The sequence below is a fragment of the Sus scrofa genome, chromosome X, assembly GCF_000003025.6.
Source record: "Sus scrofa isolate TJ Tabasco breed Duroc chromosome X, Sscrofa11.1, whole genome shotgun sequence".
Classification (NCBI taxonomy): Eukaryota; Metazoa; Chordata; class Mammalia; order Artiodactyla; family Suidae; genus Sus; species Sus scrofa.
Genome location: NC_010461.5, coordinates 58,638,372 through 58,655,796, shown reverse-complemented (window position 1 = coordinate 58,655,796; position 17,425 = coordinate 58,638,372).

Here is a 17,425-nt window from a genome sequence, read left to right as displayed (position 1 = left end):
TTATTTATTTTATATATAATAGGGTGTATATGGTAATTTAAACTCATAATTTATCCATCCTCCTGACATTTCCCCTTTGGTAAACATAAATTTGACTTTCTAACCCTGTGAGTACATTTCTGTTTTGTCAATATGTTTATTTGTTCCATTTTGTTAGATTATACATGTAAGTGATACCATATGATATTTGTTCTTCTTTGTCTGATATTCTTAGTGTGATAATCTCTAAGTCCATCTATGTTGGTACAAATGGATTTATTTTCTTTTTTTCTTTTTTTCTTTTTTCCTTTTTTTGCTTTTTAGGGCTGCAGATCCAGCAGCATATTGAAATTCCAAGGATAGTGGTCAAATGTTAGCTGCAGCTGCTGGCCTATGCCACAGCCACATCAACACAGGATCTGAACTGTGTCTGCAACCTACACCACAGCTCACAGCAATGCCAGATACTTAGCCCCTGAGTGAGGCCAGGGATCGAACGAGCATCATCATGGATAATTGTCATATTCATTACTGCCAAGCCAAAATGGGAATTCCTGTTTCACTCTTTTTCATGGCTGAGTAATATTTCATTGTGTAAGTGTCCCACATCTTCTTTACCCATTCCTCTGTTGATAGACATTTAGGTTGCTTCCATGTCTTGGCTATTGTAAAAAGTGTTTCAGTGAACATTATGGTGCATGTATCTTTTAAAATTATGGTTTTCTCTGGATAGATCCCCAGGAGTGGGATTGCTAGATCATATGGTAGTCCTGTATTAGTTTTTTAAGGAACCTCCATACTGTTTTCCATAGTGGATTCCTCAATTTACATTCTTACCAACATTGTAGGAGGTTTCCCTTTTCTCCACATCCTCTCCAGCACTTATTGTTTGTAGACAGTTTGATGCTGGCCATTCTGACTGGTGTGAGATGATACCTCATTATATTTAGATTTACATTTCTCTAATAATTCGTGATGTTGAGCATCTTTTCATGTTCCTTTTGGCCATCAGTTTGTCTTCTTTAAAGAAATGCCTATTCAGATATTCTGACCATTTTTTGACCAGGCTTTTTTTTTTTTTTAATAAAGCTTATAAGATATTTGTGTATTTTGGAGATTAATCCCTTGTCAGTCACTTCATTTGCCAAGATTTTCTCCCATTCTGTGGGTTGCATTTTTGGGTTTGTTGTTGTTTTCTTTAGGGGCATCATCTGCAGCATGGAAGTTCCCAGGCTAGGGGTCAAACCAGAGCTATGGCTGCCAGCCTATGCCCCAGCCACAGCGATTCCAGACCTAAGCTGCATCTGCAACCTATGCCACAGCTTTTTGCAATGCCAGATCCTTAACCCACTGAGCAAGGCCAGGGATTGAAACCGCATCCTCATGGATGTCAGTTTCTTAACCCAATTAGTCACAACAGGAATGCCCGTCTTTTCATTTTGCTTATGGTTTCCTATGCTGTGAAAAAGCTTTCAGGTTTAAATAGGTCCCATTTGTTTATTTTTGGTTTTATTTTCATTACCCTACGAGGTGGATTCAAAAAATTATTGCTGCAGTTTATGTCAGAGTCTTCTACCTATGTTGTCTTCTAAGAGTTTTATACCATTTGCCCTTACATTTAGGTCTTTAATCCATTTTGAGTTTATTTTTGTGTATGGTATAATAGAATGTTCTAATTTCATTATTTTATGTGTAGCTGTCCAATTTTCCCAGCACCACTTATTGAAGAGACTATCTTTTCCCCATTGTATATTCTTGCCACCCTTTTCATAGTTTAATTTACCATGGGTGTGTGGGTTTGTCTCTGGGGTTTCTATGCTGTTCCACTGATCTATATTTCTGTTTTTGTACCAGTGCCATTCTGTTTGGATAACTGCAGCTTTGTAGTATAATCTTAAGCCAAGGAGATTAATTCCTCATGCTCCATTTTTCTTTCTCAAGCTTGCTGTTGATAGTTGGGGTCTTTTGTGTTTCCATACAAATTTAAAAAAATTTTGTTCTACTTCTGTGAAAATACCATTGGTAATTTGTTGGAGATTGCATTGAATCTGTAAATTGCCTTGGGTAGTATAGTCATTTTGACAACATTGATTCTTCCAATCCAAGAGCATGGTATATCTTTGCATCTGTGTCATCTTTGATTTCTCTCATCAGCATATTATAGTTTTCATAATATAGGTCTTTTGCCTCATTAGATAGGTTTATTCCTAGGGATTTTATTTTTTTTATATTATGGTAAGTGGGATTGTTTCCTTAATTTCACTTTCTGATTTTTCATTGTTAGTGTATAGGAATTCAATAGAATTTTCTATGTTAATTTTATATCCTGCTAATTTACTTAATTCGTTGATGAGCTCTAGTAGGTTTCTGATAGCATCTTTAGGATATTTTTTGTATAGTACCATGTCATGTGAAAACAGTAACAGTTTTATTTCTCTTCCAATTTAGATTACTTTTGCTTCTTTTTCTTCTCTGATTGCTGTGGCTAAGCCTTCCAAAACTATATTGAATAAAAGTGGTGAGAGTGGACATTCTTATCTTCTTCCCAATCACAGAGGAAATGATTTCAGGCTTTCACCATTGAGACTGATGTTAACTGTGGGTTTATCATATATGACCTTTATTGCTTTGAGGTAGCTTTCCTCTTGTGCCCACTTTCTGAAGAGTTTTTATCATCAATGGGTGATGAATTTTGTCAAAAGCTTTCTCTGCATCTGTTGAGATGACCATATGGTTTTTATTCTTAGTTTGTTAATGTGGTGTATCACACTGATTGATTTGCAGATATTGAAGAATCCTTGCATCCCTGGGATAAATCCCACTTGATCATGGTATAAGATTCTTTTAATGTATTATTGGACTTGGTTTGCTAATATTTTGTTGAGGATATTTGCATCTATGTTCATCAGTGAAATTGGCCTGTACTTTTCTTTTTTTATGTGTTATCTTTGTCTGATTTTGGTATCAGGGTGACGGTGCCCTCATAGAACAATTCTGAACAAGTGTTCTTTCCTCTGTTATTTTTATAATAGTTTCCGAAAGGTAGGTGTTAATTCTTCTCTAAATGTTTGGTAGAATTTACCAGTGAAGTCATCTAGTCCTGGAATTTTGTTTGTTGAAAGTTTTTTTTAATCAGTTTCAATTTCAGGACTTATAATTGGTCTGTTCATATTTTCTATTTCTTCCTGGTTCAGTCTTGGAAGGTTGTACTTTTCTAATAACTTGTTCATTTCTTCTAGGTTGTGCATTTTATTGGCATATGATAGCTTGTAGTAGCCTTTTATGATCCTTTGTATTTCTGTGGTGTCAGTTGTGACTTCTCCTTTTTCCTTTCTTAATTTTATTGATTTGAGCCATGTCCCTCTCTTTTCTTGATGAGTCTGGCTAAAGGTTTACTCATTTTCTTTTCAAAGAAGCAACTTTTGGTTTCATTGACCTTCTCTATTGTTTTCTTTGTCTCTGTTTCATTTATTTCTGCTCTGAATTTTATGATTTCTTCCACACAGTATTTTTAATATTCCAAAACTAGAGCTAACTTGAGCTTGTGCAGTTTCTCCCTCCATGTGACATTATGATTCTTCTCCCATAATTTTAAGGACCAAAATTGTGCTGTGGTTGAAAAAAGATGCTTGGCATGAATTCAATTTTCTTAAATTTCATGAGGCTTGATTTGTGGCTCAATATGTACTCTATCTTGGGGAATTTTCCTTGTGCACTTGAGAAAAAAGTGTATTCTTCTGCTTTTGAATGAATTGTTCTGTACGTATCAATTAATTCTGTCTAGTGTATTGCGTCATTTAAGGCCTGTGTTTCCTTGTTGATTTTCTGTCTGGGTGATCTAGTCATTGCTGAAAATGGGGTGTTCACACCCCTCACTATTATTGTGTTATTGTTGATTTGTCCTTTTATGTCTGTTTGCAGCTGCCTTATATATTGAGGTGTTCATGTGTTGGGTGCATATATGTTTGCAATTGTTATATCTTCTTCTTGTATCGATCCTTTGATCATTATGTAGTGTCCTTCTTTATCTCTTGTATCAGTCTTTATTTTAGAGTATATCTTGTCTGATATGAGTATTGCTACTCCAGCTTTTTTAAAATTTGCATTTGCATGGAATACCTTTTCCTATCCCCTCACCTTCAGTCTGTGTGTGTCTAGATCTTAAGTGGGTCTCTTGTGGGTGACATATTTACAGGTTTTGTTTTTGTATCCATTCAGCCAGTCCATCCTTTTTTTTTAAGTTTTATTGAAGTATAGTTAATTTACAAGGCTTTGATCATTTCTGCAGTACAAAAAAGTAACTCAGTCATACATATACACATATCCATTCTCTCACAGATTCTTTTCCCACATAGATTATCACAGAATCCTAGGTAGAATTCTCTGTGCTATATAACAAGTCCCCATTGGCCAATTGTTTCATGTACCTCAGTGTGCATATGCCAGTCCTAAATCCTCCCTCCCACCCCCCAACCTGTCCTCTTTGGTAACCATAAGTTTTTCAAAGTCTCTGAGTCTGTTTCTGTTCTGAAAATAAGTTCATTTGTATCCCTTTTATTTTCCAGATTCCACATATAGGTGATACCAAATTTTGTCTTTCACATACTAAGTGTTTCACTTCACTTACTATGATAGTTTCTAGGTCCATCCACGTTGCTGCAAATGGCATTGTTTCATTTCTTTTATGGCTGAGTAATATTCCATTGTATATATGTACCATATCTTCTTTATCCATTCCTCTGTTGATGGATATTTAGATTGTTTCATGTCTTGGTTACTGTAAGTAGTGCTGCCATGAACATTGGACTGCATGTATATTTTCTTTCTATTGGAGCATTTAATCCATTTTCATTTAAGGTAATTATTGATATGAATATTCTTATTACCATGTTGTTAATTGTTTTGGATTGTTTTGTAGGTCTTTTTCCTTCCTTTCCTCTTCTGTTCTCCTCTGGCGATTTTATGACTATTTTTGTGTTGTATTGATTCCTTTTTTTTTTTTTTTTGGTATCTGTATCTATTACAGATTTTTCATTTACAGTTACCATGAGGTTTTGATATAGCAGTCTGCATTTATACTCTCCTCCTCTCATGATTACTGGTTTTCATATCATTTCTGTGTATGTATTATTTCCTACCTTTACTCTATATTTACCTTTTCCAGTGAGATTTCCCATTTCATAATTTTCTTGTTTCTAGTTCTGACCTTTTCTCTTCTGCCTAGAGAAGTTACTTTAGTCTTTTTTTTTTTTTTTTTTTTGGTCTTTTTGCCATTTCTTGGGCTGCTCCCACAGCATATAGAGGCTCCCAGGCTAAAGGTCAAATCGGAGCTGTAGCCACCAGCCTATGCCAGAGCCACAGCAATGTGGGATCAGAGCCACGTCTGCAACCTACACCACAGTTCATGGCAACACCGGATCCTTAACCCACTGAGCAAGGCCAGGGATCAAACCCACAACCTCATGGTTCCTAGTCGGATTTGTTAACCACTGAGCCACGACGGGAACTCCTTTTTTTTCTTTTTCTTTTACTTTAGTCTTTAGTGTAAAACTAGTTTGGCAGTACTGAATTCTTTTAGCTTTTGCTTATCTGTGAGGCCTTTGATTTTTTCCATCAATTCTGAATGAGAGACTTGCTAGGTACAGTGTTCTTGGTTGTAGGTTTTTCCCTTTCATCATTCAAAGTATATCATGAAACTCCCTTCTGGCATGCACAGTTCCTGCTGAAAAACCATCTGATAGTCTAATGAGGATTCTCTTGTATGTTATTTGTTGCTTTTCCATTGTTGCTTTTAATATTCCCTTTTTGTCTTTAATTTTTGTCAATTTGATTACTGTGTGTCTTCCTTGATTACTGAGTATTCTTCCTTGGGTTAATCTTATGTGGGACTCTCCGTGCTTCCTGTTCTTAGGTAATTGTTTCCTTTTCAACGTTAGCGAAGTTTTCAGCTATTATCTCTTAAATATTTTCTCAGGCCCTTTCTCTCCCTCTCCTCCTTCTTAGACCCCTACAATGTGAATGTTGGTGCATTTAACATTGTCCAGAGATCTCTTAAACTATCCTCATATCTTTTCATTCTTTTTTCTTTATTATATTCTGTAGCAGTGATTTTCACCCCTCTGTCTTCCAGCTCTCTGATTTGCTCTTCTGCCTCATTTATTCTGCTATCATTTCCTTCTAGAGTATATTTCATTTCAGTTATTATATTCCAATAATATGGTATTATATTTCTAATCCTTCACTAAAACTTCATGTAACTTCTTGCTTTGTGCATCCACTATTTTCCTGAGTTCTTAGATCATCTTTTAGATCATTACTCGGAATTCTTTCTCTGACAGATTGCCTATCTCCACATCATTTGGTCATTCTAGTGTTTAATCTTGTTCCTTCATTTGGAAAAACATTCCTTTGCTGTCTCATTTTGTTTACATTTATGTTTATATTTTTATGTATGCATTAGCTTAGTTACATTTCTTGACTTGGAGAAATGGCCCTCTATAGGAGATGTCCTATATGTTCCAGCAGTACATTTTCCTCTCATAACCCTAGGGCCACTGTCCAGCTGGTACCAGGGTAGTTTCTAATCTGTGTTTGCAGATTCAGTTCTTCAGGCTTCAGGAACATATTTTCTTGCTTCTGGTGTCTGCTTCCTGGTGGATTCAACTGGATCTTGTCCCTCAGGGCCATATCCAGGGGCATGTCTAGAGGTGCCTATGGGTTCAGGAAGTCCTTAGCCAGCCTGTCTGCTGACGGGTGGGTCTGTGTTCCAGCCCTGTTGGTTATGTGGCCTGAGGTCTTCCAGCCCTTAAGATTACAGGCTGTTGGGTGGGGCCAGGTATTGGTGCCAAGGACCCAAAATGTTTACCTCCAGCCAGAGTTCGCATAGGTCTCTACTATGTCCACCATCAGCCTTTATGACCCCAGAGAGAGAGACACTTCTGCCCCACACTTCCCCAGGATAGCCTCCAAGAGGTAAGTCTGGCCCAGGCTCCTATGGAGTCACTGCTTTGCCCTGGGTCCCACTGCACATGAGACCTTATGAGCACCCTCGAGTGGAGTCTCTGTTTCCTCCAGTTCTGTGGAGCTCCTGAATTAAAGCCCCACTGGCCTTCAAAGCCAAATACTCTGGGGGTTCCACTTCCCAATGCTTAACCTCCAGGCTGGGGAGCTTGACATGGGGCTCAGAACTCTTACTTCTGTTGGAGAACTTCTGCAATATAATTATTCTCCAGTTTTTAGGTCATCCACCCAGTTAGCATGGGATTTGATTATTTTGTGAGTGTACCCCTCCTATTGTCTCATAGATTTTTGTTATTTCTTTGAATGTAGAATATCTTTTTTTGTATATTTCAGTCTTTTTATAGATTATTATTCAGCAGTTAGTTTTGATTTTGATATCTTGTGAGAGGATGTGAGCTCAAGCTGCTTTTACTCCAAAATCTTGCCCTCACCCCCAGAAATACCTTTCTTTTATTTTCCTTTCTGCTTAGGCTAGTTTTACCTATTTGCACTGCTGCATACAGAGGCTTTACACCAGGCACTTCAGACATGAGTTCCTAGGGTAACTGATGTCACTTTCACACTGACACCTCAGCTTGGTGGGCCATGTGGAGAGACACTATGCCCAACCTATGCAATCTGGAGCTGAGAGCAGCAGAACTGCACTGGATATATAGCTATTTTTTTATATTTTTTTCTGTCAACTTTTATATTGTAATTAAAAGTGATTTACACACCACCATTACAGCATTGGAATAGTCTGAATTTGACTACATACTTACCTTTATCAGTTAATCTTATAATTTTATCTGTTTTCATATTGTTACTTAGCATCCTTTCATTTCAACTTGAAGAATTCCTTTTAGCTTTTGTTTTCCCAGGAATGTTATTATCTCACCTTCATTTCTCAAGGGCAGCTTTGCTGAGAATAGTGTTCTTGGTTGGCAGTTTTTTCTTCCAGCACTTTGAATATATCATCCCACTCTCTCCTTGCCTGCAAGTTTTCTGCTGAGACATCAACATATTGAGAGTGTTCTGGATGTTCCTGCATATGTGACGAGTTGCTTTACTTTTTCTACTTTCAAACTTCTCTCTTTGTCTTTGATTTTTGCCAGTTTGATCATGTGTCTTGTTGAAGACCTCTTTACGTTAGGTATGTTCGGTGTTCTTTGCACATCGTGGATCTGGATAATCATTTCCCTCTCTAGATTTAAAAAATTTTATCTCACTATCTCTTTAAGTAAACTTTCTGCTCCTTTCTCTTTCTCTATTTATTTTTGGTATTCCATAATTCACATATTGAGGTTTTGGATGGTGTTGGTGTTATTCTATAAATCCCAAATATTTTCTTCATTTTTTTCCATTCTTTATCCTTTTTGTTCCTCTGACTGGGTATAGCAAATGAGCTGTCTTCAGCTCATTATTCTCTATTCTGCTTTATCAAGTCTGATATTGAAGTTCTCTATTGAATTTTTCAGTTCAATCACTCTGTTCTTCAGCCCAGAATTACTGTTTGGTTTTTTTTTTTATGGTTTCTATCTCTTCGTTGAACTTATTGATTTGCTCATGTATTGTTTTCTTGATTTCATTTAGTCATCTATCTGTGTTCTGTAGCTCATCGATCTTCTTTAAGATAGTTATTTTGAATTCTTTGTCAGGCATTATGTAGAACATGTCTGTTTCTTTAGTGTCTGCACATTTGAAGAAGCAAGAGCCACTTCAACTCTTTACAAACAGGCTTCACCAGAGAAAGCTTTTCACCAGTCAGCACTGCCAGAGCTTCTACACATGCTATGTTGTGGGGTCCATGGGCAGGCCTTCTGCTGGTGTCTATATGCAGGCCAAGCTGGGTCCATGAGGTTGCTTGGTACTTGGGTCCACCAGGGTGGGCATGGAGCCTGGGTTTACAGGACCTGGCCTCTTGCTCAGGTGGTCCTGGAGACTGGGTCCATTGTAATAGACTAGAATCCTAAATCTGCAGGGGTTCTTCTGGCACTGGGGTCCACTGTGGTGGGCCTGTCACTTGGCTCAGAGGAGGATCCCTAGAGACTGGGTTCATAAGGTCAGACTTGGAGATTGGGTCTGTAGGATCCAGTCTGGTGCCAAGATCCACTGGAGAAAAGATGAAGCCTGAGTCTGCAGGGATAGGCCTGGGGCCTGAGGCCATGAGGGCTGGCCTAGTGCCAGAGTCTACTGGGGCAGACCTGGAGCCTGAGTCTGAAGGGGCAGTACTGATGCCAGGGTCTCTGGTTACATGTCTTGAGCCTTGGTCTATGGGTGCTGAGCTAGTGCCAGTGTTCACCAGGGGCAGGCTTAAAGCCTGAGGCCACAGGGCAGGCCTAGAACCTTTGTCCATGGGGACTAGCTGTCTCTGGGGCTGGTCTAGAGCCTGAGTCTACAGGGACTGGCATGGTACTGGGGTTTACTAGAGAAAGCTTGGAGCCTTCTTAGAGGGCTAGACATGCCAAGGACTGCAAGAGCAGGTCTGGAGCATGAGTCTGTTGGGTGGTCCTGGAGCTTGAGTTTTGGGGGCCAGGTGAAGTCTGAGCATGTGGGGTATAGCCTGGTGTTGGGATCCATTGGAGCAGGCAAGAATCCTGAATCTATGGAGGCAGGCATAAAAACTGGGCCCAAGGAGGTGGCACTGGAAACTGGATCCACAGAACATCCCAGAGCCTGTGCCCATTTAGGGCTTGCCTGGTTATGGCACTCTCTGGGATAGTCCTGGAGCCTGGGTCCACAGGGCCCAGACTGGTGCTTGGGTGGTCCCCAAGCTTGGGTCTACAGGGGTTAGCCTGAAGCCTGGGTTCACTGGGGTTGGCCTGATGCTGGTGTCCATGACAAAAGTGGATGTTCACCTCACTCATCTTCCCTGTTGATGCTGTGCTGCACAAGCTGGGAAAACAGGTGACATAGGCTATACAAAACATCATTTCTAACCTCTTCAATGCATCTTTCTTAATTTCTGTGTTCCACTCAGCTGCTGCAATCTCTTGCCTGAATCAAGAGCTTTCACAAAGGTATTTTTGTGCATGAATAATTCTTTTTTTGTTAATTTTTTAATTGTTATCAATTGTTGTTTCCCCAATACATTTTTTTCTGCTGTATAACATGGTGACCCAGTTAAACATACATGTATCCATTCTTTTTTCTCACATTATCATGCTCCAACATAAGTGACTACACATAGTTCCCAGTGCTACACAGCAGGATCTCATTGCTAATCCATTCCAAAGGCAATAGTTTGCATCTATTAACCCCAAATTCCCCATCCATCCCACTCCCTCCCCCTCCCCCTTGGCAACCACAAGTCTATTCTCCAAGTCCTTGATTTTCTTTATATTGGTGTTTCTGTGAGAGGAGGAGGGTTAAAAATCCTATTCTGGCATCTCATTGGCACTCTACTCAATTTCTTCTTTCACCCTCTATTTTACTTGTACCTTTCCTGGAGTCTCCCTAACAGAGCCACTTGATATGACTAGTGAGTATAATTTCACAGGAGTGACCAGCACTGGACCCTCAGGATTTATGTAAAGGATGTTTTTCTCAACATCTCTTATATTACAGCCATCAAATTGACAAATACTTAAAAGATGAATAACATCAAAAGTGGAAAGTAAAGGAATATGAATACCATAATACACTGTTCCTGAGAGTATGAATAGGTGCCACCTTTTTAGAGATCCATTTATCAACGGACACTAAATGCTATAAAATTGGGTTGTGATGATCATTGTACAACTATAAATGTAATAAAATTCATTGAGTAATTTAAAAAAATAAAAAATAAAAATTCAAAAAAGCAGATACTAAATTTGTAAATGTATTCAGGTTTTGTCCCAGAATTCCATTTTTGTGTATCTTTTTTAGAGAAATACTTCCTCTGTAAATAAGAATACTGGAGAAACATTTGAAAACTAAAAGTTGGGAAGGAAACCTAAAGGTCTTTCTTGTGGAAATAATTAAGGAATTATTGTATATTACTTGAGATACTATGCAGAAGTTAAAAATAATGAGATCTCCATAAACTGACAGAAAAAGTTCACCCAGACTTACTGTAAAATGAAAAAAACCAACTGTCACACAATTATGTGAAGCATGATCCAATAAGTTTTTTAATGGCTCCACAAAATAAAAGCATATGTTGCCATAAGTATATATCTACATACATTTAAATACATTGACAAATTTCTTGAGAAAACACACTGAACTGTTAATGAGGGAGCTGATGAAGTGGGATGGATAAAGGAGACTATGTTTTACCTGTATTGAGTAATCCTCAGTGAGAATTCATGCAAGGATTATTTATGTAAATAAAATAATATTTAAAATAGATTATATGCCTTACTAATAGATGGTCAATTAAAGGTTACTGTTACTATTTGTAATAATAAGAATCACTTCCCTTCTTATAGTAACTTCTGAGAATTTGGGAAAGGTTGTCTTACAGGTCAAAATTTTATTGAGATCCTCATATGGATCAAGTGCTTTCACATAAATAATTACCAGTGATTTACCTGATTAAATCTTAGGGCTACAGAATCTAATTGAACCCTCCTCCCAGTAACAGTCAATGCAAATGAAAATTCCACTTTTCTTGAATCTTGTTAATTTCAGAACATTAATAAGCTGGGTGCTAATTGATGGTAAGTAAGCATTTCTTGTTATGAATCCAATCCACAATGTGGAGGTCTTGTTAGCGTCACTCACAGCCCCTCCATAACTCTCTATAGAACCATTCAGAGAGATTACACAGATTCAGCTTATTTTCTCAAAAGATAGTCAGAAAGAAAATAAAATTCTCACAGGCTTGAAAGGATTTTCAGCCTCTTTCTGCATCTAGTTCAGGGAAGGGAGTAGCCTGCTCACTCATACCAGCCCAGGAATTATTTTTTAGAAAGATCTCAAGGTTTGTATATGAGTCTGCTCAAGCCGCCATAACAAAATACTACAGATGGGGTAGCTTTGACCAACAAAAATTTATGTTCTCACACTTATGGAGGCTGGGGAGTCCATGATAATTATGGCAGCTGATTTGTTTCTGGTGAGAGCTCTCTTCCTGGCTTACAGATGGCTTCTTTCTCACTATATCCCTGCATGGATGTTGAGGCTCCTTTTTTGCCTACAAGGAAAGAGAGAAAATGTGTGCACTCTCAGTATTTCTTCTAAAAAGGACATTAATCCTATGGGATCTAGGCACCACTCTTATGACCTCATTTAACCTTAATTACCTCTTTAAATACTGTCAGTAAATTTAGGTAATGATTAGGTCTTTGAATAGAAATTTGGGTGGCAGTGGCAGGAAGGTACAATTCAGTTCAGAGCACTTTACCCCTGGCCTCCCAAAGCTCATGTCCTTGAGACATGCAAAATACATTCATTCCATCCTAACAGCTCCAAAATTAACTCATTCAAGCATCAACTCTAAAGTCTAAAGTGTAGGGAATGTAGTGGCACAGAGGTAACAAACCCAACTAGTATCCATGAGGACGTGGATTCGATCCCTGGCTTGCTCAGTGGGTTAAAGACTGGTGTTGCTGTGAGCTGTGGTGTAGGCCGGCAGCTGCAGCTCCAATTCGACCCCTAGCCTGGGAACTTTCATATGCTGTGGGTGAGGCCCTAAAAAGACAATAAATAAATAAAGTCTAAAGTTCAAAGTTTCATCTAAATATCACCTAAAAATGGGAGGTCCCGTTGTGGCTCAGTGGGTTAAGGACCCAACACTGTCCCTGTGAAGATGCGGGTTTGATTGGTGGCCTCACTCAGTGTGTTAAAGATCCAGCATTCCTTCAAGCTGCAGCATAGGTTGCAGATATGGCTTGGATCTAGTGTTGCCATAGCTGTGGTGTAGGCCACAGATTCAGCTCTGATTCGACCTCTAGTCTGGGACTTCCACATGCCACAGGTCTAGCCCTAAAAAAAAAATCACATAATTTTTTGTGTGAAGAATAAATATCACCTAAATCATCTGGGTAAAACTTAAGGTAGAATTCATCTGAGGTAAAATTTCTCTCTACTGTGAACCTTTTAGACAAATCAAGTTATATGCTTCCAAAATAATATGGTAGGATAGGCATAGAATAGACATTTCCATTCCCAAAGGGAGACATAGGAAAAAAGAAAGGAGTTTCAGTTTCCAAGCAAGTCCAAAACTTAACAATGCAAATTCTGTTAAGAGTTTAAGGCAACCGAATAATCTTCTTTAGCTCAATGCCCTGCCATCTGGCCCCATGGGATGGCATTTCTACCTTCCAGACCCATTGAGGTGGCAGTCCTACCCCCACAGCTCTGCTGGATGAGGATCACACCCTCAAGGTTCTGCCAGACAGTAACCTTCCCCCCATGGCTCTGTGGGGTGTTTCTGTTCCCAAGGCTTCAGTTGTAGGCCATCTGGCCTGTTGAGGTGATCTGAAATTGAGGGGGCAGCCTGTTGATCACTGCAGTGACATTCTTCACTTTTCTTAAAAAAATAGTATGTGTTTGCAGCTGAATAAACCTATGGCCTTGTCCTACAGAATCTAAGCCCAATTGTCTTTCTTTATTTCATCCCTTACACATCCCCTTTGGTTCAAACTGGCAGTGGTTCTGCTGTTATAATTCCATCTCTATTTCTGGGTTATGTTGAGGTATCTGATTAAATTAACGATTCACACCCATACTTATCTCTTTACCAAATGGTTGTTCAGCTATACCCTTGGAGCTCTTCTCAGAACAAGCTCTCATTTTTGCAATATGGATAGACTGATAATTCTCCAAATCGTTGAGTTCTGGTTCCTTTTTAAAATTTTTCTTCAATTCATTTCTCTCCTATCATATTTTACTATATGCAGTAAGAAGGATCCTAGCCAGTCCTTAAACATTCTGCTTATATCTTTGCTCCTAAATATTCAATTTCCTCATTTACAAGTTGTACTTTCCACACCACAAAACACTGGAACATATTCAGCCAAGTTCTTTGCCTCTTTATGAAAAGGATCACCTTTCCTGCAGTTTCCAATAATCTGCTCCTTATTTCACTCTAATACCTCACCAAAATTGCTTTTAATGTGTGGATTCCTAACAACGATCCCCTTAAGGTAAGTTAGGCTTTTCCTAACATGCACCTCAAACTCTTCAGCCTCTTCCCATCACCCTGTTCTTAAACTATTTCCACATTTTTAAACATTTGTTAAAGTAGAACCTGCATTCTGGTATAAAAATCTGTATTAGTCTGCTCAGGTTGCCACAACAAAATACCATAGACTACAGGGTTAAAAAATAAATATATTTTCTCACATTTGTGGAAGCTAGAAATCCCAGATCAAGGGCTGTCAGGGTCAGTTTCCAGTAAGAACTCTTTCTGGGTTGCAGATAGCCTCCTTTTCATATGTCCCCATAGGACCTTGCAGGGAGAGAGAGGGAGAGACAGAAGGCACTCTGTGTCTCTTCTTATAATGACACTAATCCTATCAGATCAGAGCCCCACCCATGTAATGTTACTTAGCCATAATTATATCCTAAAGGCTCCATCTCAAATGGAGTCACATTGGAAAAGAGAACTTTAACACAGAAAATTGGGGAAGACACAATTCACTTCATAGCAGTTGGAAAAGATTTTGTTGTTGACCCTGACTTCCTGGAGTTCCTGACTTCCTTGTTGTCCAAATGTCCATGCAGATTTACAGATGTCACTACCTTGAGATACTGACCGACATAACTGGCCCCATATCCTACCTAAAGCAGCTTACTACCACCTGGTCCCATATCCTACCTAAAGCAGCTTACTACCACATCCCAGTATTACTAATGGAGTGGTGGAAAGAATCCTCCAGCCAAGAGCCTCTGCTGATAGATGTCACTACCCTTAAGCAGCATCACAGACTTGAGAAACCCTAGACCAGTCTCTGGACACACCCTGGAGCATCTTAGAGGGTAAGATCTTGGGATGGCTCCCCAGGAGTGATCCTGACCCCTCAGAAACCTCACCTAGAAAACTACAACGAAGGAAGTTCGAAAGCTCTTTAAGGGAGTTCCCACTGTGGCTGGGGGATTAAGAACCTGACAGAGTCTCTGTGAGGATGTGGGTTTAATCCCTGGTCGCCCTCAGTGGGTTAAGGATCTGGCATTGCCACATGCTGCAGCATAGGTCGCAGATGAAGCTCGGATCCAGTGTTGCTGTGGCTATGGCCTTGGCTGCAGCTCCAATTCGACCCCTAGCCTGGGAACTTCCATATACACAGGTGTGGCTGGTTTGTTGTTTTGTTTTTTTTATTAAAAAAAAAAAAAAAACAAAACCAAAAAAACACAAAAAACTCTGTAGGGGGCAGTTTTTCTGGTCTTGTTCTGCCACCTGGTGGTAGGTTATTACTTCTATCTATAAGTGAGCAAACAGAAACCTGCAGTTGGACAATGAATACTCCACAAAACTTTCTCCCTGGTAACTTCAGGTCCTAAGAATTTAGAAAAAAATTTTTCCTTACTGATCGAGTTTCTTTATATGAAGATGGAAGCTGTGCAGGGAAACCCCAGTGCAGTTCTTTGAGTCTTCATTTCTATTCACTTTCTTAAGTTAACAATTTAAGCCTAGCTTTTACTAAGCATTTAAAAACAACTTAGGGAGTCCCTATTGTGGCGCAGTAGAAACAAATCCGACTAGTGTCCATAAAGATGAGGGTTCGATCCCCGGCCTCGATCAGGGGGTTGAGGATCCAGCGTTGCCGTGAGAGCTGAGGTGCAATAAAATAAAAACAACTTACAAACCTGGTTATTTTATTAATATAGCCAATCATAAAGAATAAGAGATAACATTTGAACTTGTTCATTAGCTTATGTCAAATTAACTCCTAAATTTCAATGGAATAGTGTAGGAGAAAGCCTGATTAGAGTGGATTCAAGGAGAGGAAAAAAGATAGACCTGTTCACTCCTTGGAGAAGTTTATGAGTATTTGGCAAAAATTGCCTGACAAGTCACAGGATCTTGGTAATGATTCTTGTGCAAATCAAAGGCTATTGTGTATACATAATGTAAGAGCTCCTTTGCCTCTGATTTGCACAAGGAACCTACGAATCTCAAGGCTGTCTGGAACGATTTTAACCCTCCACTCTGCAGCATACCTAAAAAAAAAAAACACTCAGTCTCTATTTCAACACTTCTAATGTTGCTAGTCTCATTACCTTATATTAAAAGCTAGGAATGGTCTGACTGATAGGAAAGATGTCTTCATTTAAATTTTATCTGCTGTGTCAAAAGTGTTATTAATCTCTCTCAGCTACTTTGCCTGATCTTGCCTCGACAATACTGAGTCCATTCTTAGCTCTTGAACTCTCTCTCCAGGTGTGATAGTCCCAAGGGCAGAGTGATGCCTGAGGTCCAACTGTAGGTTTCCAATGGATATTTTTTGAGGAGTCAAACAAACAATTTGTATTTACCTTCCATACTATGAAGATACCAATAGTCTTCAATACCCATTCATTATTCATAAAAGTATACATTGTATATATCAAGATTACTCTTATGATTTAATCTATAAAGTTTGACTTCTAAATTTTAGAAAACCAATGTACATGAATATGAAAATGGTGTCCACATGAAGTACGGTGACCAATCGTCCCAGTTTACCTTGTACAAAGTGATTTCTGGGAAATGGGACCTTCAGTTTTAAAATCAGGAAAACTAGAACTGTTAGTGACACTTGGATGCAGTGGATCATTCATTGCCAAATGAAATGAGCTATCCCAGAAGTGTGCAGGTTATTTTGTCATGATGAGGACCCTCATTGCTGGTCTTCTCAGAAGTCAGAAATCTGGTTTGAGCCTGGTGGGAAGTTCAGAGGAGAGAAGAAAAAGAGAGGCACAGAGAGAGAGGAAGGGAGGGAGTAAGAGACGCAGGAACAGAGGGAATGTCACATACCAGAAATGTATCCACTGCTTGAGCACAGTGCACTGGGCTGTAGGAGGGAGGAAAGACAGGGCGGGGCCAGAGGGGCTGAAGGGACGTGCAGGGGCCAGGCCCTCAGCCTCTTTGCACCCAGCAGAGTCAGGTGCTTAGCTGGTCTCTTCAAGGGAGTCCTGTGGGTCATTACAAGCCCATCACACCCTCCCACCCTCCTAGAAGCATGACCTCCACTCCCTCCCTTTCACCTCCTGACCTGGTGAGTCTGATTTCCCTCCATTGTCCTGGGATGTCAGCCCCAGGAGGTGGGATGTGGTCTAGAGAGGCCACTGATGTAGTGTCCTTGAGGACGGCATCCCCAGCACCTGGAACAAGGCCCAGATGCACAGACTTCGTGTTGAATGAGTAATGAATGTCAGGGAAGGCAGGGACCATTGGGATGAGGCTAGTCGCTCCCTCTCTCTCTCTCTTTTTTTTTTTTTTTTTTGAATTTTTAATTTTTTTTCAGAACATGAAAGGGCAGCGTAAAGACACTGAGGAATTTGTTGTTTTGTCTGACACCAGGGAGAACCCATC